The sequence below is a fragment of the Elgaria multicarinata genome, chromosome 21 (assembly GCF_023053635.1).
Source record: "Elgaria multicarinata webbii isolate HBS135686 ecotype San Diego chromosome 21, rElgMul1.1.pri, whole genome shotgun sequence".
In the NCBI taxonomy this organism is placed as follows: domain Eukaryota; kingdom Metazoa; phylum Chordata; class Lepidosauria; order Squamata; family Anguidae; genus Elgaria; species Elgaria multicarinata.
The window spans coordinates 14,213,146-14,235,870 of NC_086191.1; the positions used below are offsets into that span (position 1 = coordinate 14,213,146).

The 22,725-nt window shown below is 44.3% G+C and overlaps 1 protein-coding gene across 1 annotated transcript in view; it reads right to left on the minus strand.

Moving 5' to 3' along the window:
• The window catches only part of LOC134412386 (zinc finger protein 208-like), a 489,474-nt gene that overhangs the window by 346,385 nt on the left and 120,364 nt on the right, over window positions 1-22,725 (minus strand). The window lies entirely within an intron of this gene.

Below are 22,725 nucleotides of genomic sequence, written 5' to 3' on the forward strand. Positions count from 1 at the left end.
ACAATCTAAAAGACACGACACAAAAGGAAAGGGGATTGGGAGGGAGGAGGAAAAGCAAAGCAAATATGTTAAAATCGCCGAAATAAAGATCAAGTGAGACATTCAATGTATCTGAAATCAACATGTATTTTTAGTGGCTGTACAAATTTCTTTATGGTAGTTCTTTTTGCTGTCCTCATACAAGACCAGTAGAAAAGACAATTATTATTTTTCATTGTTTTAAAAGCAAAAGGTCCTGGATTAGAAAAAGAAATATTTTATTATTTATTTAAAATATTTATATCCCACCCTATATCACTAAGATCTCAGGGCGGCGTACAGATAAAAACATACAGTATAAAACAATATACACAGTTAAAAACAAAGAACAGTGTGGATAGGAGGGGAAATGCTCCTATCCAAATGTTTAGTGCTAGACTAAACAGAAAATGGGAAATATGCAGTAAAGAAAGATCAGACAGGGAGGCAAAAGGCGCAATTCCCTAGCCAGAAAAAAGTCCTACAACTGCCAGCATAGGATCGTGCCCTAACCAGAAGCAAGCCTCACTGAGATTATTATTATTATTATTATTTACCCGCCTCTCCTTCTGGATCGAGGCGGGGCACCACACAAATAAAAACACCATAAAATACATACAACTAATTCAAATGTTTAAAACTATTATTATTATTATTATTTATTTATTTATTTATATAGCACCATCGATGTACATGGTGCTGTACAGATTATACACAGTAAATAGCAAGACCCTGCCGCATAGGCTTACAATCTAATAAAGTTGTAGTAAACAATAAGGAGGGAAAGAGAATGCAAACAGGCACAGGGAAGTGTAAACAGGCACCGGGTAGGGTGAAGCTAACAGTATAGAGTCAGAACAAACTCAATATTTAAAAGCTATAGGGAAAAGAAAAGTTTTTAGCTGAGTTTTAAAAGCTGTGATTGAGTTGCAGCACACCATTATTTATTTATTTAAGCATTTTTATGCCGCCATTCAGCCAAAAAAGGCTCTCACAGCGGCTTACAGAAGTATTTCTTGACGGTCCCTGCCCACAGGCTTACAATCTAAAAGACACGACACAAAAGGAAAGGGGATTGGGAGGGAGGAGGAAGGACCATTAAAAAAGGCATCTTTTAATAATAGGAGTTACTCCCAGGTAAGGGTGGAGAAAGAAGAGAGGAATGATTGGGTTACTGAAGCAATCTTTTCTCAGACCTATTCAGTGTGAGTTAATATTAAGCAAGAAAATGCAGCTCTCTTTAAAATATTTTAACACTTGGGATGTAATATAAGGTGGCTACCAGGAGGAGGGCCTTCTCTGCTGTGGCACCCCGGCTGTGGAATGAGCTCCCTAAGGAGGTTCGCTTGGCACCTACATTATATTCTTTTAGGTGCCAGGTGAAGACCTCTTTATTCTACCGGTATTTTAACAGTCTATAAATTAATTTTAACTTTGCTCTTTTAAATTTGTATTTTCGCATTGCTGCTGTTTTTATCTTGGTTGTGCTTTTATATTGTATTTTATATTATGGTTTTATACTATTGTATTGTTTTGAATTGTCTTAAATTTGTAAACCGACCAGAAAGCTTCGGCTATTGGGCGGTTTAGAAATGCAATAAATAAATAAATGAACAAACTAGATTTTCACAAGTCAATTTCTATTGAAGGTCTTACTCCGGGCATAGCCGTTTGCAGATTTTTATGTGTACACTCTTTGGAGAGCACCCACAATATGGCCTTAGTGGTGAGATTAGAACAGTTTTCACTGGGGCCTGGTCACATTATTTGAATAGAATACATCTTGATATCTCAATAAATAAAACCACTGACAATGTAACAATAAAGGTAAACTAATAATTACAATAAAGTAAAAATATAAGTTATCAACCAGCAGTATAACCCTACAACCAACTAACTCAACCATTGCTGTTGTATTCAAAGTGAACCCAATTTTCCCCGCTGTTCTGTTGTCCATAATAATGTAAAAGGTTTTCTTTTAATAATGCCTTGTTTAGGATTCCTAAAGTGACCCATTTCCTGGTTTAACCCAGGGATATGGGGGTAATATCATTTAGCACTGCCAAACCCCATAGCATTATGTACTATTTTAGGGTGACCATATGAAAAGGAGGACCTGGTGAGATTCCCTCTTCATCACCACAGTTAAAGGTGCAGGAGCTATACTAGATTTAAAAGCGTGCAGGGCTCCTGCAGCTTTAACTGTGGTGATGAAGAGGGAATTTCTCCAGGTTCCCCATATATACCTGCTGAAATTTCATTTTCAATACAGCTGTTGAAGCTACAGGAGCCCTGTCCTCCTTTTCAGATGGTCACCCTAAATAAATGAACATGCAGGCATATGAAACCGCCTCCACTTTAGCACAGTGCCATCTGTTTTGACTGGCAAGTTCTCATCTTTCCTCTGGCTTGCTACCAGACCCTTTGAATTGGACCGGACAGGAATCGAACTTGGGACCTTGTGCGGACAAAGGTTATGCTCTGCAGCTGAGCTAAGGCTGCCTATAGTTGAGGAAGGGAGCCACTCAGTCCCCTGCAAAGGCACTGAGAAGTGAAGTCCGCTGAAGAATGCTGCTTCCCAAGCATATACAGGGCGGGTGTTGAAAGCACTTTGCAGACGCTCAGAGGCACTCTCATAATTACTTCTACACCACATGTTTGCTGGGGTTGAAAACAAGTTCAGGGGCTAGAATGGGGGCGTGTTATGGTTGCAGAGGTGTAATGGGGGTGCAAGGGGTGAGTTCTGGGAGTGCAGCATAAAAACAGCTAACGTTTAAAACAATTAAATATTTAACAGTTTGGTAAGTTTATCTATTTCTGCTACAGTTAAACTTAGTTGTACTATACCCTCCTCTATTTCCCATAAAGCACAGTTCAAAGAGAACAAGACCACCGTACTGGAACAGGGTGGCCATCTCAGTCATCATTGGCTGCCTGGCTAAGTCTGTCTTCGTGCAGCTGGCATTTGGCTCTTGCTGGACTTTTGCCAACTCTACCAGTAGGATGAAACCCTTTTGGTTTCTGGCGAGTGGCTGGGCATTATTATGTCCCTTAAATATTTGTAGAGGGGCATGATCCGCTGGGTCTTGAGAGAAGCAGTCAACACCTGCTGTTGGCCGCGTCGGGGAGAAATCGCCTGCGTTGTCCTTGAGAGCGCCGCCTTGGTTGCTGTCTACAGTTGACTGGCGAAGTCTGGGTCAACGGCCCTCTTGCAGCGTGATGTGTGGATCCGGGAAGATCTGGTAGGGACCTTTCCATCTGGGCGCCAGGGTCCTCTTGTCCACTGAAGAACCTTGATGCAGATGCAGGCTTTGGCCGGTGGTCGTGGCAGGGCTCGTCTGGGAGTCTTTAATCTGTGAATGAGAACCTTAAATTACCTCATTAATGCACGGCCATAGCCTTAACACTTGATCATCTGTTAGTTGGAGTTTGGTGGCCTGAATTTTATTAAGGGGAGAGTCACTGGTTTACCCGTGAGGGTTCCATAAGGACTAAACTCTTATTCATAAGCGCCAGAGGCCGGCCACACATCATAAAGATTGCCAACTAGAGTAATTATGCATTATCAACTGCATATAGCTCAGACCATACACAAGGTATGAGCTTGCCCTTCCTTGGAAACATGGTGTGCCCTGATATCCTTGATACTCCCTTTTCTTAATTGCAAAAAAGGGATTTCATCAAATTCCAAGACCCCCAGGTGATCAGGCTGGAAGTTTGGATTTCATGAAGAGGAATCAGGAGAACACACACACCATGCTTTGCAGCAAGGTCACAACGTATTTAGGGCATCAAGAAATGCTTCACGTGGTGAGTAAATCTTTATTACAAAATAGCTTTCTGCTTAAGGAGGAAGGACTTAACCAAAGCATGTTGGTCTGGATAGTGAGGCAGTTAGTTAAGAAACATGCCTACAACAGTTGTAATTTTTTTAGCAGACAGCGTAGCTGTAAGAACATCTTGAAACTTTAGTCTAGATCAGCTAGCTTTATGAGGTGTCTGCATAAGCTGGCCAGGCTTATTAGGACACTCATTTTCTAGTGACCAATTTGACCACAATAGTGGCATATTCTAGCTAGGGTGATTTTGCTTTTTGCTCACACCATGTTCTCATCCGTTGCCTCTGCCCTTGAATCTACCATGGATTCTGCATTGTTATTGCTTTGTGGGCTTTTTGAAAAATGAGATTCTTTCTAAATTGCTTGAACTCTAAATGCAAGTTAACTCTTCAGAGACGGACATTTCTACTCCTTCTACAATTCAATACTAGTGATGCATTAAAAATAATCATGTTGTAAGCTTAAATATACAACAGCCTAAAAATTCTTTCTTTCTTTGGCAGGAGAAAACTCCCTCCCTTTTCTTTCGCAGTTCTTGTCTCTAGGCTCCACAACACCTTTTGCTATGTGCCAGATTTAAACTCTTCTTCTACCTGTCTCTAAGCCACAAATCATTCAACTTCTTCCTAGTTATCTTAAACAGAATCTGAACATTTTAAACATTCTGGAATTTGCAGGTCCTGGCCCATAAGTTTTGTACATATACACTATGGGTGTCAGCAACAGCTCTGCTCACTTGCTTCCTCAGGGACCTGTTTTACTGACCTGTCTTTTGCGCTGGGCCCAGCCATGTCAAACCTCATCTGCCCCTCCAATGGACCAGGCCCACTTTTCTAAGTCTGTTTTGCTGCGTCTCACAGAAGTCTTGGGCTGGGAGTCCAGTGTGATCCAGACCCACGCTGTCACCTGAAACAGGAGGCTAAGCCAATGGGGATTTCAAAAGGTCTCTTACCTTGGGTGCACGCTGGAAAGGTGGTCCCCAGAGAGCTTCTGCCGGTGTGGTTCTGACGAGCGCTGTCAAATCCCAGACAAGGCTCCCCCGGGTATTATGGATTTGAAAGACATGGACAAAGAGACCAGTGAGACACTAGCAACAGAATTATTTTCCACAGCAAAAGAGAGTTAGCACAGCGGTGGGCTGAACCCCAACAAGAGAGGGAATGCCCAGAGAACAGTTACCGCAGCCTTTTTATACTATCAAGTAAACAATCTCAGTGCAAATGTCTCTTTTCTGTGAGAACTATTTAAATACATTCTGAACTCAGCCTTCCACATTAGAAGCCTGTGTCCTGTTAATTCCAAATAACATAATAAACATGTTCGTGAACATGCCTGTCAGTTAAGTCAGCCATCCCCATGAAGAGGTAGGCCAGGCAGCTAAATCCCAGAATTTCAAGTGTAGCATTCTCCATAGAGGAGCTGCCATGCTTCCTAGGGCATCTTCACTAACCTGAGACATTCCCATGAAGGGAACGCTGCCTGTGTGTAACACAGTCCCAAGTCAGCGGTCCTCGTGAAGAGGAGGCAAAGAAGTCCGCTAAGTTACAGCACTTAGACCATAACGTTCTCCATAAAGGAGGGACCGCCCGTGCTTGGAAGGGCACCATGGCTAACCTGAGACATCCCATAAAGGGGATGCAGGCTGCGTCTAACACAGTTCTAAGTCCAGGTCTGGCCCAGGGTGTTTTGCTGCCTGAAGCAATCCCCAAAACTGTGCTACCCCACACAACCCAATAAAACACGACTACGTCATGAAACAATTAGGTCGACCTGAGCCAGGTGAGGAACGTGCAAGCCTGCTTGTGTCCTTTGCCAGGGGAAGGACCTGTAACCCTGTGGACTCCCTTGGACCTCTTAGGCTATCCTTCTGGGAAGGCTGTCCTGGGTTGGGATGTGAAGTCGCGTATTGCAACCGTTCCATTCCTGCCTAGAATGCCCCTTAGAGAAGATGGTGGCAAGGGGATAATGGGTCTGTCCTATGGCGGTCTTGCTACAGGGTGCCTCAGGGCTGTAGTTGACCCCCAAGCTTCTCAACATCTGCATGAAACCGCCAGGAGATGTTAACCAGGAGCACGGGCTGAGGCATGACCCATGGCACCTAGCTCCACCTCTCCTTCTCAGCGAAACAGAGGTGAGGCAGTTGAAGCTCTGAACCAGCACAGGGGCAGAGGAGTGGGCTGGATGAGGGCCCAATAAACTGAGATTCAATTGAGACAAGACAGAAATACTGTTTGTGGGTGGCTCATCTATCCGGTTAAGTGTCAGTCACCCTGTTCTGGAAGGGGGTTACAGACTTCCTAAAGGGTGAGGTCTGCAGGTTGGGGACGATGATGGATCCGTCATCGTCCACAGAGGCACAGGCTCCCTCAGGGGCTGAGAGCACCTCCTGTTTAAAGGGATGTTTTAGTTCTTCTTTTTAGTTACTTCAAATATTAGACACTCAGTGATTTTAGTGATTTTCTATCCTGCTGGTTTTAAGTTTAGTATATTTATTTCTATGGTTTGAATCTCAGCTAGTTTTATTCTGTTTTAATTTTTTATTATTTTAAATGCTTGAAGAACTTTGGGATTGGGTGCAGTAAAGAAAAAAAATGAACTAAAGTAAAATAAAACACAACTAAAATACAAATGGAAATTAAAAAAATGGTGACTTCAGTTGTTTTGGACTACAACCCCCATCAGCTCCAGCCAGCGTCGCTGATGGCAGGGGATCATGGGAGTTTTAGGCCAAAACAACTGCAGCTGTTCCTCCCTGGCCTAAGCTGATGGAAAGCTACTCTGAGCCCCGGAGGGAGCCTGTGCCTCTACGGGCAACGACGGATCCATGACCATCCCCAAACTACAAACGTCACCGAATGGGAAGTCTGTAACCCCCCGCCAGAACAGGGTGAATGTCACTAAACTGGAATGATGACCCACCCGCAAACAGTATGTCTGTCTTGGCTGGATTGAATCTCAGTTTATTGGGTCCTCATCCAGTCCATTCTCCTGCCCGTGCGCTGGTTCAGGGCTCCAACTGCCCCACCTCTGTTAGCTGAGAAGGGGAGGTGAAGCTGGGTGTCATGGGTGATGCCTCAGCCCGCACCCCTGGTAAACATCTCCCGGCGGTTTCATGTAGATGTTGAAAAGCTTGGGGGTCAAATAAAGCCCTGAGACACTCCATAGTAAGACTGCCGTAGGACAGACCCATCATCCCCGAACACCACCACCTTTAGGATTCTTGGCAGGAGCGGGACCATCGCAATAATGGCTTCACATCCCGACTCAAGGCAGCCTTCCCAGAAGGGTGGCATGAGAGGTCCAAGGGAGCCCACGGGGTTGCAGGTCCTCTGTCAACCCAAGTGTGACCCACCCTTCTCTCAGGCATTTTCAAACGCCTGGACCCAGCCGTACATCCCCTTGTTAGATGTACGCTTTAGATGTACGCTTCCTGGCTAGGGATGTGGGTTATCAGGAAATCCAGTCCTTTAAGGGCTTGTGGGACTTCCAATAGGACGCCAGTACAGTTACACTAAGAATTTAGGAATCGGGCGCCCCTGAGCACATCCTCAGTAGAGGAATCAAGAGTGATCAAGACCACAACTGTGCTCACATGTAGTTTTACGCAAGAATACCATTCTTAGTATTCTTCACAGTGAGCCATCATTTAAAACCCTCATAATGCATGAAGGAAGAGCTGGCCATGTTTGCTAGGGCACATTCACTGACCTGAGGCATTCCCATAAAGGGGACGCTGGCTCTGTGTAACACAGCCCTCTAAGTCAGCCATCCTCATAAAGAGGGGGCAAAGACGTCCGCTAACTTCCTCCACTTAGAGCGCAACGTTCTCCATAAAGGAGGGGCTGGCCGGGCTTGGAAGGGCACCGGGCTGACCTGTGCCACCCCACACAACCCAATAAAGCATGACTAGATATTGAAACACTTACTAGTAAAGAAGCAAGAGAACTAACCATGTCTTACCTGGTCAGGAGTGATGCGAGTGGGCCTGGTCCTCAAAATCTGCAAGCCAGGAAGCTAGGAAGGAATCTTGTTAAGCAGTGGTTAACCCTATCACTGCCAACCGTTGCTCCTCTAAACCACCCTTCCCCAACCTGGTGCCCTTCCATTTCACCGTTAAACACACTGGGATTTACTTCTAATTAAAAACACGTAGGCTTGTGTGATAAACCCTTAAAAAGGGCACAAACCAACTCTTTACAGGGAAGCACTTTGGGCAATTCTTAACAGTTAAAACCACAAAATGCATGAAGGCGGAGCTAGCCATGTTTTCTAGGGCAACTTTGATGACCTGAGGCATTCCCATAAAGGGGACACTGGCTGTGTGAAATCCCATGAAGGCGAGGCAAGCAGTCAGCTAAGTCCTTGCACTTGGAAGGGCACCATGGCTAACCTCAGACATCCCATGAAGGGAATCCTGGCTGTGTGTAACACAGTTCTAAGTCCAGGTCTGGCCCGAGGTATTTTGCTGCCAGAAGCAATCCCCCAAATTGTGGCTCCTGGCACAACCCAATAAAACATGACTAGGCTATGAAACAATTAGGTTGACCTGTGCCAGGTGAGGGGCGTGCAAGTCTGCTTGTTGCTTGCATCCTTTGCTGGGAGAAGGACCTGCAACCCCGTGGACACTCTTGGACCTCTTAGGCTATCCTTCTGGGAAGGCTGCCTTGGGTTGGGATGTGAAGTCGCGTATTGCAACCGTTCCGCTCCAGCCTAGAATGGCCCTTAGAGAAGGTGGTGGCAGGGGCTAATGGGTCTGTCCCATGGCGGTCTTGCTACAGGGTGCCTCAGGGCTGTAGTTGACCCCCAAATTTCTCAACATCTGCATGAAACCGCCGAGAGATGTTAACCAGGAGCACGGGCTGAGGCATGACCCATGGCACCTAGCTCCACCTCTCCTTCTCAGCGAAACAGAGGTGGGGCAGTTGAAGCTCTGAACCAGCACAGGGGCAGAGGAGTGGGCTGGATGAGGGCCAATAAACTGAGATTCAATCGAGACAAGACAGAAATACTGTTTGTGGGTGGCTCATCTATCCGGTTAAGTGTCAGTCACCCTGTTCTGGAAGGGGGTTACAGACTTCCTAAAGGGTGAGGTCTGCAGGTTGGGGACGATGACAGATCCGTCATCGTCCGTAGAGGTGCAGGCTCCCTCAGGGGCTGAGAGCACCTCCTGTTTAAAGGGATGTTTTTAGTTCTTTTTAGTTATTTTAAATATTATTAGACAGTAATTTTAGTATTTTTCTATCCCGCTGGTTTTAAGTTTAGTATAATTATTTCTATGGTTTGAATCTCGGCTAGTTTTATTCTGTTTATATTTTTATTATTTTAAATGCTTGAAGAACTTTGGGATTGGGTGCAATAAAGAAAAAAAATGAACTAAAGCAAAATAAAACACAAAATACAAATGGAAATTAAAAAAATGGTGACTTCAGTTGTTTTGGACTACAACCCCCATCAGCTCCAGCCAGCGTCGCTGATGGCAGGTGATCATGGAAGTTTTAGGCCAAAACAACTGCAGCTGTTCCTCCCTGGCCTAAGCTGATGGAAAGCTACTCTGAGCCCCGGAGGGAGCCTGTGCCTCTACGGGCAACGACGGATCCATGACCATCCCCAAACTACAGACGTCACCGAATGGGAAGTCTGTAACCCCCCGCCAGAACAGGGTGAATGTCACTAAACTGGAATGATGACCCACCCGCAAACAGTATGTCTGTCTTGGCTGGATTGAATCTCAGTTTATTGGCCCTCATCCAGTCCATTCTCCTGCCCGTGCGCTGGTTCAGGGCTCCAACTGCCCCACCTCTGTTAGCTGAGAAGGGGAGGTGAAGCTGGGTGTCATGGGTGATGCCTCAGCCCGCACCCCTGGTAAACGTCTCCCGGCGGTTTCGTGTAGATGTTGAAAAGCTTGGGGGTCAAATAAAGCCCTGAGACACTCCGTAGTAAGACTGCCGTAGGACAGATCCACCATCCCCGAATACCACCACCTTCAAAATTCTTGGCAGGAGCGGGACCATCGCAATAATGGCTTCACATCCCGACTCAAGGCAGCCTTCCCAGAAGGATGGCATGGGAGTTCCAAGGGAGTCCACAGGGTTGCAGGTCCTCTGTCCTTCTCCTGGCACAGGTCGACCCAAGAGTGACCCACCCTTCTCTCAAACAGGAATTTCTGAACACCTGGACCCAGCTGGACCCAGCCGTACATCCTCTCATTAGAGGTACGCTTCTTGGCTAGGGATGTGCGTTATCAGGAATAACTGATAACCTCAAAGTCTGGTCCTCAAAGTCTGCAAGCATGGAAACTAGGAAGGAATCTTAGTAAGGGGTGTTTAACCCTATCACTGCCAACCGTTCTTCCTCTAAATCACCCTTCCCCAACCTGGTGCCCTCCCATTTCACAGTTAAACACATTGAGATTTACTTCTAATTAAACACACATAGGATTGTGTGATAAACCCTAAAAAAGGGCACAAACCAACTCTTTGCAGTGAAGCACTTTGGGCAATTCACAACAATTAAAACCACAAAATGCATGAATGCTGGCCATGCCTGCTAGGGCATCTTCACTTAACCTGAGACATTCCCATGAAGGGAACGCTGCCTGTGTATAACACAGTCCCAAGTCAGCGGTCCTCGTGAAGAGGAGGCAAAGAAGTCCGCTAAGTTCCAGCACTTAGACCGTAACGCTCTCCGTGAAGGAGGGTCCTTGGAAGGGCACCATAGCTAACCTGAGACATCCCATAAAGGGATGCAAGCTGTGTCTAACACAGTTCTAAGTCCAGGTCTGGCCCAAGGTGTTTTGCTCCCTGAACCAATACAAAAAATTGCACAACCCAATAAACCATGACTAGGCAATATAACTATTACGAATAAAGAAGTAACAGAACAATGTCTCTGATAAGTTGAGTTTTCATGATTCTGCTTTCACACATGTAGAAATTATACACTTACCTTGTCAGAAGAGATGGGAGCGGGCCTGGTCCTCAAAGTCTTCAACTGATGTTAATGATCCTGTTTGGACGCGTCATTCCTATGCACAATTACCTTGCAGAAAGCCTGATTGGGAACTGAACACTGTTAAGCTTTATCACAAAGTTGGCACAAACAAACTCTTACAACCAAGCTCTTAGGTCTCTATGTCTGAGAACTTCAAGCATAACTTTCTTCAGGATTGCAAGTCAGGATTGCTAACCTGAGATAGCCCCATGTAGGGGTATGCAGGCTGTAACCCAGTTCTAAATCCAGGTCTGGCCCAAGGTATTTTGCTGCCTGAAGCAATCCCCAAAACTATGCCACCCCACACAACCTAATGAAACTATTACCAGTAAAGCAGTAAGCGAACTAACAATGTCTGAGAAAAGATGTACATAGGACTAAGCTGAGTTTTTATAATTCTGCTCTCACACATGTACAAATTACACACTTACCTTGACAGAAGTAATGGGATGTGTCATTCCTAACTGAACACTGTTAGGATTTATCACAAAGTGGGCACAAACTCTTTGGTCTACTGACAACAATTAAAGGCACAAAATGCATTTTGAAATAAAATGCAGATAGCCAAATGTTGGAAGGGCGCAATAGGTTTAAACTAAGGACGACGGTACAATACAGTATGAGAAATAGCATTTGCCAACTGTTGGAAGGATGCAAAAGGGTTTAAACTAAGGACGACGGTACAATACAGTATGAGAAATAGCACTTACAGAGAAACATACGCAACATTTTAGACTATTAAGAAAGCAAAGGAAGGAGACGCTTTTGCAACAGAATGCCGGCGTTTTATTATATTCACACAAACAAAATAAAAGTACCAACACAGGTTTCAGATGCTTTTATTAGGTTATGGTTTCAATAGGAGAGAAAAATCAAAGTACATTAATAATAAAAAACAGTCTACCTTTCTATTTGATACCTATCCTCCCATTAGTTTATCTTATTTTAAACCTGCCTAATAATTAATGTTAAATTCCTACGGGGTATTTATAGTGTCGGACTCTTTCTTTTAAATATATATAGCAATTTATTACTTATTCCTTGCTTTTAAGATTTCTGTATTATGGTGATATTTAAGTTTTATAATAAAATAATAAAATTCAATACACAACAATGAAAACGTGCAATTAGGAAACTTGGTAAGGTGTATTTAACCCAATCACTGCCAACAGTTCCTCTAAAACACCTTTAACCAAGCTGGACCCTCACCCACCATTTCACAGTTAAACACATTGCGATTTACTTCTGTCGACTTTGCAATAAACCCTTAAAAAATGACACAAACTAACTCTTACAACAATGCTCTTCGGGCAATTCACAACAATTAAAACCCTCAAAACACATTGCAAAATAAAATGCAATACACCAGAATTAAACCCACAAAATGTTTTGCAATATAAAATGTAAAAGCGCAGTTAGGAAGCAAGGAAGAAGTCCTGGTAAGGGGTGTGTAACCCTATCACTGACAACCACTCAAATTCTAAACCAAACTTCACCAATCTGGAGTCCTCACATTCCACAGTTAAATGCATGGGGATTTACCTCTGAATAAACACAAATAGGACCTTGCGATAAACCCTAAAAAAAATGACACAAACCAACTCTCACAACTAATTTCTTTGGGCAGTTCACAACAATTAGAACCACAAAATACTTTGTAAAACAAAATGCAGATAGCCAAATGCACATAAACAAATTTTGGAAGGATGCAAAACATTTCAACACAAGATGATACATTATAGCATGAAAAATGGCACTTTCAGAAAAACTTAAACTTTTTAGAGTAATGTGACAAAAGAAAAATGACACTTTTGCAACAGAATGCTTTTGTTACATATACACAAGCAAAATAAATGCACACGGACAAAATAAATACACCAACTCAGGTTTCAGATGCCTTTATTAAATTGTTACATTAATATCGCAGGAGAAAATAAAATAAAATTCATAATAAAAACATTTCTTTTGATTTAATATCCTCTCATTAATTTATATTTTAAATCTGCCTAATGACTAATGTTAAATGTGTACAGTAAATGCAATACACAACAATTAAAACCTCCATAATCCACGAAGACCATTGCTAACCTGTGATGTCCCCATAAAGGGGACACTACCTGTGTGTAACACAGCACTTAGTCAGCCAACCCATAAAGAGGAGGCAAGTAGACTGCTAAGTCCTTACACTTAGCGCATAACTTTCTCCATGGAGGAGGGCCAGCCTTGCTTGCAAGTGACCATTGCTAACCTGACACAACCCCATAAAGGGGACACTGCCTGTGTGTAACACAGCACTTAGTCAGCCAACCCATGAAGAGATGGCAAGTAGACTGCTAAGTCCTTACACTTAGCGCATAACTTTCTCCATGGAGGGCCAGCCATGCTTGCAAGCGACCATTGCTAAACTGACACATCCCCATAAAGGGGACATTACCTGTGTGTAACACAGTCCTAAGTCCAGGTCTGGCCCAAGGTATTTTGCTGCCTGGAGCAATCCCAAAAACTGTGCCACCCCACACAACCCTATAAAACATGACTAGATATTTAAACAATTGCTAGTAAAGAAGCAACAGAACTAACAGTGTCTGAGAAAAGATGTACATAGGACTAAGCTAAGCTGAGTTTTTATAATTCTACTCTAACACATGTACAGTCTTGCACTCACCTTGTCAGAAGTCTTCAACTGATGTTAATGAGCCTGATGAGATGCGTCATTCCTATGAACACTTACCTTGCAAAATGCCTGTGGGCACAAACTCTTACAACCAGGCTCCTTGGGAAATTCACAACAATTAACCCCCCATGCATAATTATGTCAAATACATCGACACCTCTGGCAATTAAGCCAATTAACACCAGTTGTCAGATTGTATCCTGGTGTCAGGGAGATGGTGTTATCATTTACCTTGTTTACTGCTAATGCAGTTGCAGCTTTTTGCAGTTAAATTTATTTTGACCTCACTGTTTACAATTATCCCACTATCTGTATTGTTCTATGTTGTTCCCCGCCTCGATCCAGAGGGAGAGGCGGTTAAGAAATAAAATTATTATTATCATTATTATTATTATATGGATTCCTGCATTGAGCAGGGGGTTGGACTTGATGGCCTTATAGGCCCCTTCCAACTCTACTATTCTATGATTCTGAGCCTGGAATTATTTTTTTGTGAACTTCCCAGAGAGCCCCGGCTATGGGACAGTATAAAAATTTAAGAAATGAAATAAAACACAATAAATTGCAATACACAACAATTAACCCCTCAAATTGCATAGTAAAATCAAAACAATAAACAATTAACCCCTCAAATTGCATAGTAAAATCAAACACAATACACAATTAAACCACCAAAATGCATACTAAAACACAACACACAACAATTAAAACCACAAAATATGAAATAAAATGCGCTTTTGCATATTATATTGCAATTAGGAAGCAAGGAAGGAATCTTGAGTTTACATTTTATATTGCAATTAGGAACCAATCTTGCGGTGTCCAGCCCTGTCTCTGCCAATGACGCCCTTTGAGGAACTCACAACAATCAAAACCACACAACAATTGAACCTCCAAAATGCATGTTCAAATAACACGCAATACAGTTAAAACCACCAAATCCATAACAAAAAATGCAACAAAACCCACAAAATGCTTTATGAAATAAAATGTGCTTTTACATTTTATATTGTAATTAGGAAGCCAGGGAGGAATCTTGGTAAGGGGAGTTTAACCGTATCACTGCCAGCCATTGCTCCCCTAAACCACCCTTCCCCAACCTGGTGCCCTCCCATTTCACAGTTAAACACATTGAGATTTACTTCTAATTAAACACACATAGGATTGTGTGATAAATCCTAAAAGTGGCACTAACCAACTCTTTGCAGTGAGGCACTTTGGGCAATTCACAACAATTAAAACCACAAAATGCATGAATGCTGGCCATGCCTGCTAGGGCATCTTCACTTAACCTGAGACATTCCCATGAAGGGAACACAGTCCCAAGTCAGCGGTCCTCGTGAAGAGGTGGCAAAGAAGTCCGCTAAGTTCCAGCACTTAGACCATAACGCTCTCCGTGAAGGAGGGTCCTTGGAAGGGCACCATGGCTAACCTGAGACATCCCATAAAGGGATGCAAGCTGTGTCTAACACAGTTCTAAGTCCGGGTCTGGCCCAAGGAGCTTTGCTGCCTGAAGCAATCCCAAAAACTGTGCCACCCCACACAACCTAATAAAACATGACTAGGTAATGAAACAATTGCTAGTAAAGAAGTAAGAGTACCCACAATGTCTTACCTTGTCAGACGTGATGAGAGTGGGCGTGGTCCTCGAAGTCTGCAAGCTAGGAAGCAATCCCAACCACACCATCGCTGCTCTAACCCACCCTTGCCCTGGTGCCCTTCCATTTTGCAGTTAAACACATTGGGATTTACTTCCAATTAAACATACATAGGATTGTGTGATAAATCCTAAAAGTGGCACTAACCAACTTTACAATTGAGCTCTGTGGGCAATACACAACAATTCAAATCACAAAATGCATCATTAAATAAAATGAAATACACAACAATTCAAACCACAAAATGCATCATTAAATAAAATGAAATACACAACAATTCAAACCACAGAACGCATCATTAAATAAAATGAAATACACAACAATTCAAACCACAGAACGCATCATCAAATAAAATATAATATAAAATGTGAAAGCACATTTAGGAAGCCAGGAAGGAATCTTGGTAAGGGGTTTAAGTTTAACCCTGTCAGTACCAATCATTCTTCCTCTAAACCACCCTTCCCCAACCTGGTGCCCCCTATTGGCCCTGTTCAGAAGGCTCCTTAAACCACAGTGGTTCAGACTTTTTTGTTAACAAAAAAGCCTGAACCACCGTAGTTTAAGGCACCTCCTGAACAGGGTCATTGGGGTTTACTTCTGATTAAACACACGTAGGATTGCGTGATAAACGCTAAAAAAGTTACACAACCCAACTCTCACAATAATAACCATTCAAACCACAAAATTCATTACAAAATAAAATGCAACCCACAACAATTCCAACCCCAAATGCATCAGAAAATAAAATGCAACCCACAACAATTCCAATCCCAAATGCATCAGAAAATAAAATGCAACCCACAACAATGCAAAACACAAGAAACATTATAAAATGAAATCCCAGGCACTTAGCTTTCTTTGATGCAAGTAGATCAAGCAGACAGACAAGCTGAGAAGAGAAGTGAAAACGTACAATTACACACAAGAACAAATAAAACACTTAAGACGAATGCAAACTAAAACTTACTAATTGCAATATCCAAAGAGACACCTTTAGTTTTCAGATGTCCCTCAAACAGAAGCTGCATTTCAATAGGGCTTGTTGGCTCATTTGCTGTTCAGTACAACCAGGAGGAGAACGGGAGCAAAGCCACTGGCCAAGTAACTCTCTGACCACCCCGGCCATAACTACAGCAGACTAGCCAAGAGAGCAGAACCCTATTTTATTCCTTTATTATATATTTATACTGCCCAACAGCCAAGGCTCTCTGGGCAGCTCAAATCATAATACACAAAATCAAGAATAACGATTTTAAAATGTCATATAAAACCAATGCAAGTTATAGTCCAGGGAAAGCTTGTCTAAAACAGGTATGTCTTCAGGAGGCGTTTGAAGGAAGTTATATTTCCCGCCTCCCAAACTGCACGAGGGTGGGTTTTTCCAGAGGGTGGGAGCTGCTACAGAGAAGACCCTGCCGTCGAGGATCTTCATGACGACAGTTTGTTCTTCTTGGAACAAGAAGCAGGGCCCCCCTCTGATGATCATAAATGTCGCCCGTGTGTTGAGGCTTGCCCCCAAATGACAGCTTGCCCCCAAGTGGCAGGGCTGGTGGTGTTTTTTTAAATGAGCCTCTTCCAGGTGAGGCTCCGGCCCAATCCCCCCACCACACAGTCCCCAGAGGCAAACCCTTACCAGCCAAGCTGCAGATTGAAGCCGTCCAGGTCAGCAGGCAGGCCAAGCGAGAAGGCACTCTTGCTAGCAGGTAAAACGCAGCTGAGGCAGAGGGCTGGGTGCTGCTCCCAGGAAGGAAGGACACTGCAGGACTAGCTATTTTATGAGCCACTTCCAGGTGAGGCTCTGGGCCAATCCAGCCACCACAGAGTCCCCAACAGCAAACCCTTAGTGGCCAGCTGCAGGTTGAAACAGTCCCGGTAAGCAGGCAGGCCAAGCAAGAAGGCGCTATGCCATGTGGTGGCTGTGCCCGGCTATGCCCCCTCGTGGTGACTGTGCCCGGCTATGCCCCCTCGCGGCGACTGTGCCCCCTCATGGTGGCTGTGCTCAGCTGTGTCCCTCGTGGCGGCTGTGCTCGGCTGTGCTCCCTCGTGGCAACGTGGCAGCTGTGCCCCCCCACAAGGCGGCTATGCCCGGCTATGCCCCCACGAGGTGGCTATGCCCCTACGAGGCGGCTATGCCCGGCTATGCCCGGCTATGCCCCCACGAAGTGGCTATGCCCCTACGAGGCGGCTATGCCCGGCTATGCCCCTATGAGGCGGCTATGCTCCTACGGGTGGCTATGCCCGGCTATGCCCCCACAAGGCGGCTATGCCCCCACGAGGCGGCTATGCCCGGCTATGCCCCCACGAGGCGGCTATGCCCCCACGAGGCGGCTATGCCCGGCTATGCCCCCACGAGGCGGCTATGCCCCCATGAGGCGGCTATGCCTAGCTATGCCCCTACGAGGTGCCTATGCCCAGCTATGCCCCCACGAGGCGGCTATGCCCAGCTATGCCCCCATGAGGCGGCTATGCCCCCACGAGGCGGCTATGCCCGGCTATGCCCCCACGAGGCAGCTCTGGGTTTTTTAAATGAGCCACTTCCAGGTGAGTCTCTGGCCCCACATGGCCAGTTGGGTCTTTGTGCTGCTGGCCACGGCAGGGCTGGTTCTTCGTTTAAGTCTCTCCCCTGCGCAAACTCTCCACCTAACTGAGGTCCTGGGGGAGACGGAGAGATTATGCGCACGCTGGCTCTGTTGCTGCAGCTGAACGGAGTCTGGCTCGTTGGCATTCACAGCTTGTCCTTCCTTCTCTTGAGTAGACCCCTTCAGTCTCCGCCCATTCGATGCTTTGCAGCACTGAAAGCAGCTATTAAAAAAAGAAGGGGAAAAGAAACTTTAAAAGGACTGGTTCCTTCTCCTCATGAGCAGGCTTTTGCTCCTGAATAGAAATGTTCAGCCTCGAGCCTTTGTGTGGTCTGTAATGCTACAAAGCGGCATTAATATATAATATATATAGTGGCGAACTGGTTCTTCCAAAGCTGATTTGGAAGCGCTTTATAACAGTTTTGACAACTGTTGGGGCCCAGGACGCACTGCATATACAGGTTTCAAAACGTTTTCAAAGCGCTTTAAAAGCAATAGTGTAGATCCCCCTTTCTCACACAAACTAGGTGCTTTTCCTACTGAAGCAATGCCCCACTCCTTAAACCCCTTTACCTCTGTGTTTGGGAAAGGGGGAGGATTGGGCCCCTTCTGTAGCTGAAAGCTCTAGATTGAGGGAAACCAGGACTTGTGCTCCTTTTCTGTAAACTTTATTATTTTATTACATTTAGATACTTCCCCATAGCCAAAGCTCTCTGGGCAGTTTACAAAAGTTATAAACAATGAACATTAAAAACAAATATACAAAATTTAAAATCACCAAAAGTTTTTTTTAAAAAAAACTTTACTCTGGAGTGCGTGATTTTGACTGGGTGATTTGTCTTAAAAGGGGACATGGAAGTTTTGGGGGTGGTGTGGGGGGGTCCCTGAGAGAGATTAAGGACTGAAAGTGTGGGGTGCAGGAGACAGCAAGAACTCCAGACCTGAGGGGACCCTAATATTTACTTTAGGATTTTCAAGATTGCTTGGTGGCAACTCTGAAGGACTACAAGCAGCAACAGTGATTTTTTTTAAATCAATGATTAAATCACTGATTAAAAATCCATGATTTAAAAAAAAACAATCCAAAAAAATGGATTTTTTAAATTTAAATTTGATGCTTTTGATATGTTTTTTGAAGAAAAATCTATCTAAAAATAGTTTTCTATTTAAGATACATTATAGTTCAAATGACCTTTGAACTATAATGTATCTTAAATAAGGATTAGTTTTTAACTACACAGCATGAGGCATTTTTAATTTTTTGGTAAATGTATTCCATGAATCCATTCACAATGTCACGCTCTTCCAGAGGGTTCTGTAAGGTTATTTTTCACCTTCCAATAAAGTACAGCAGAGAAGTGGTCAAATATGAATGATTAACCTATTAAACTGGAGACAGTTTACCTCACAATAATTTCATAATTATCTATCTATGATGTGTTTCTAATAGTATCACCAAATATGATACTATTAGAAACTATTAGATACTATTTTTTTTATATAACTGTAAAACTATTCTGAAAAGTTGCTCTTCTAAAACTGAAACCTTCATCTGGTTGCAAATATTACGCTTATCCCAGCAAGAACGAGTCTTTGGTAACGCTGAGTTGTGCAAAATTTAGCAAGGAAGAGTGCACTTTTTGGGGGGAGGGGGGGTCACCTCAAAGTCTTTCTGAGTAGTGATTTAAATCATGATTTAAATCAAATCCACCCCACAAGCCTCTTAATAAATACTTCTTTCCCTTCCTTTTTTTTAGGTCAGGCCATATTCCCTAAACCCTCAGCCAGCTCCACCTCGCCTTCCTCTGGCTCCCAGCAATGGCGAGAGTGCAGCCAGCTGTTACTAATTGCATTCTGACTGACTTGCAAACTGCCCTGCTGGGAGTTGTTCCTTCTGAGGGGATTTTTCTCTCTCTCCTCAGCGCTGGGGTTTCTTATTCGTGGCAAATGCCTCTTATTTAGGGTGCCCCTATGAAAAGGAGGACAGGGCTCCTGCATCTTTAACAGTTGCATAGAAAAAGGAATTTCAGCAGGTGTCCTTGGTATATATGGAGAACCTGGTGAAATTCCCTCTTCATCACCACAGTTAAAGCTGCAGGAGCTAGACTATTTTGTGAACCGCCCAGAGAGCTCCAGCTATTGGGCGGTATAGAAATGTAATAAATAAATAAATACTAGAGTGACCAGATTTAAAAGTGGTCAGGGCTCCTGCAGCTTTAACTGGTGAGATGAAGAGGGAATTTCTCCAGGTTCTCCATGTATACAAATGACACCTGCTGAAAATCCCTTTTCAATACAACTGTTAAAGATACAGGGGCCCAGTCCTCCTTTTCATATGGTCACCCTACTCTTATTTCAGGGCTTATTTCAGCTCTCTTGTTCCAAAGCAGCTCTTTTGCGAGTGAGAAGTAGCGGCTCCGTTTTGAGGCAGCCCAAAAGCGAAGGCCTCTCCGTCCCCCCTTGGGAGGAAAGCCCAGGGAACAGGGCTGAGAGGAATCCGGGAAGGCTGGACCAGGCAATTCAGTCCCTAACAGACCTCTTACAAACGTATTCCCCAAAGGCAAAAGTGTGTTTTATTTTAAATTTGAGCAGAATATGAATGCTGCAGAGCCAGAGTGATCGTTAGTGACACACCTGGTCAGTCTGCACACCTGTCTTTTAAGGCAGCCATGAGCATGTGAGGCCATCTTTTGTTAAAAGCAGGTTTCTGGCACCTACAGCAATTTTTCCCTTTGCTTAGATGGGATGGAAAGGCAGCCCAGTCTTTCTCCCATATCAAGTAGCATCTTTTCCAGGGCTCAGGACTCATGGCACTGCACTCCTCTGAACTGTATAAGTACCCTCACGTTTGGGAGAGCCCAGACTCCCCTTCTTCCCAGAGGCATTTTATTTATTTATTAAAACGTTTACATCCCACCCTATACCACAAGGATCTCAGGGCGGCGTACAGATAAAACCATACATATAAAATAGAATAAATATACAATCCTAAAACAAATTAAAACATTAACATGTTAAAACCAAAATGAAATTTTAAAATCCAATTAAAAGAAGACAGTGTGCCTTACCCCCCCCTCCCCTCCCCAGGGCAAGGTGTAACACTGCAGCTGAAGTCACTGAGACTCTCTTCCCAGAGGAAAGGCTCCTGCTGAAAGCACTAGGCTTCTTGCTTGCCAGAGCAAAGTGCCATTAGTGGGTGTCTTGGCTCTTCTAGTCAGGCCACAGGCCCCACCCACCCACCCACCGACACACACACACACACACACACACACACGTTTTCCTTCCCTTTCACTGGCCTGGCTCAGACAATGGATCCCTATGGGCAAGTATGGTTTCTCTATGGACATTTCTGTCCTATGGATCCCTATGGACAAGCGCTTTGCAATGGATCCCTATGGGCATGTATGGTTTCTCTATGGAGAATTCTGTCCTATGTTCCCCTATGGGCAAGTGCTTTTCAATGGATCCCTATGGGCACGTATGGTTTCTCTATGGGCAAGTATGGTTTCCCTATGGGCAAGTACTGTCCTTTGTTTTAGTACGTCCCTTTGTTAACCAGCTCTTGCTTCCTAATCAACTGCCTTTAGATAGAGGAAGGACTACAAAAGTAGAGCCTCCAACTGCAGGAAGTGTTTACCTGAGACCTGAATTAAATTTAAACATTAACACTGTTCTGTCTCTAAACCAGCAAGTAATATCAGATTACAGTCACCAGAGAGTAGACACTTCTGAGTAGACATATTTAGGATTGTGCTGCAGCTGTTTTTAAGGTGACACAAGATACACACACACATACCCCATGTTTACCAAAAGAACAGTTTGCTGGTTACTGCATCATTTTTACTTGAAAAAAGGGGTTTTTAGACACCCTAATATAAGCAGGGGCCGATAGGAATTGTTTTAGGAAGCCCTCTGGAAAAGGTGCTACTGAATCCTTTTTAGCCAGGAAGAATTTTCTCCTGATCCTGCTGGAGCCCAGATTTGGGGGGGGGGGGGTGAGGAGAGAACACACAGAGGCCTGGTTCAGACAACACGCTAAACCATGCTGCAGCCAGAGACACACAGTATCTCTCTTTTTAACATTTTATTTAGCAGTCCTGTGTTGGTAGCAGGGCTGATGGAAGGGACATGTAAAAACCCAGGCCAATGTTCCAGAAGACAAGTTTCAGAAGCTCTGGCAAATGCAGGAGGGATCCAGATAACAAGCACAGGGTCAAGACACAGGCAAGCAAGCCAAGATAATGGCCCTGTTCAGAAGACATGTTAAACCATGGCTTTGACCACAGTGCTTAAACCTGTGGTTTAAGGTATCTTCTGAACAGGGCCATAAGAGTCAGGCAAAGCAGAAGTGGTGAAACAGAGTTAGGCAGCCCAATACATACACAATCCAATAGCAGAGTCAAGCAGGAGTCCAAGTTGGGTCCAAGATGGGCGAAGAAACCAGGAGAAGTTGGGGAGAGGCTGTTGCCAGCAGCCAGCAAATGCTGACTGCTGGGCTTTTCCTAATAAAGGCTGCTAAGCCACACCCAGACTCAGCTGCTGCCTATTAGAGCTGTTAGGGTGGGCCAAAAGACCCCCACCAAAGACCCCCTTTCTGGGGAAAAGTGTACACCAAGCCCTCCATGCTCATCCCTCCCTCTTCCCTGTTCCCTTCCCAAGAGTCATTGGAAACGCAGTCAGCAAGTTGCCCTGTACTTCTCAAGAACACAAACAGAGGCCCAATCTGCCTGGTCAAATGTGGCAACTTACAACACCACAGCTTCTGAGGCTTGGACCCTGGACCCAAGTTGTCTTTTACTCAGACACCCTGGTGCATTTGTGCTTGTTAGCTTTGCTTGCCCTTGCATGGGGGGCTTATCTGTTACAGTAAGTCACACAAATAAGGCATAGTTGTCAAAACATTATGTGTTGTTAATAGCTTCGGTTACGGAAAATGTGCAACTCTGCAACCAAGAAGGGATGGGAGG